Here is a 484-nt window from a genome sequence, read left to right on the forward strand (position 1 = left end):
CAAAATGTACTGTAATTCTTATTGAATAAAAACATAAGTTGTAAGGAGAAATTCTGCAGATGCTGTAGAAGCATTGGACAAGTTCTTTGATAATTGTGCAACACCGTGCTGAAAATTGCTCCCTGTCTTTGAAAATATATTTTGATTTTTTTTTGGTAAAAAAGAAAATTGTAAAATGAAAAAAAGGGGTTTCATGTAAGTATTAATGGTTATGACACAAAGAAATTTCTATTATAAAATTCAAAATGGAATTATTCATGTGTTATTTTTTTATATTAATAAATGTGTTTTGTATTTGTACAATTTTATTTGTTTTTAACTTAAAAAAAAGAAATTAATTGCCCATTACAGAGTTTTTTAAAAAGCCAACTTTTTTTTAAGTATCAAAGAGAAATGAAAAATATATTTTTTTAACCAGTTAATTTGTTTTAGCTTGCATTCATTCCATAAATAGAAAAAATAATAATATTTTTTCTGTAATGTA

The 484-nt window shown here is 22.9% G+C and overlaps 1 protein-coding gene across 7 annotated transcripts in view; it reads left to right on the top strand.

The window, feature by feature from the left end:
- LOC119592694 (longitudinals lacking protein-like) overlaps window positions 1–484 on the top strand; it is a 99,390-nt gene that overhangs the window by 23,871 nt on the left and 75,035 nt on the right. The window lies entirely within an intron of this gene.

The sequence above is a fragment of the Penaeus monodon genome, chromosome 30, assembly GCF_015228065.2.
Source record: "Penaeus monodon isolate SGIC_2016 chromosome 30, NSTDA_Pmon_1, whole genome shotgun sequence".
Taxonomy (NCBI): Eukaryota; Metazoa; Arthropoda; class Malacostraca; order Decapoda; family Penaeidae; genus Penaeus; species Penaeus monodon.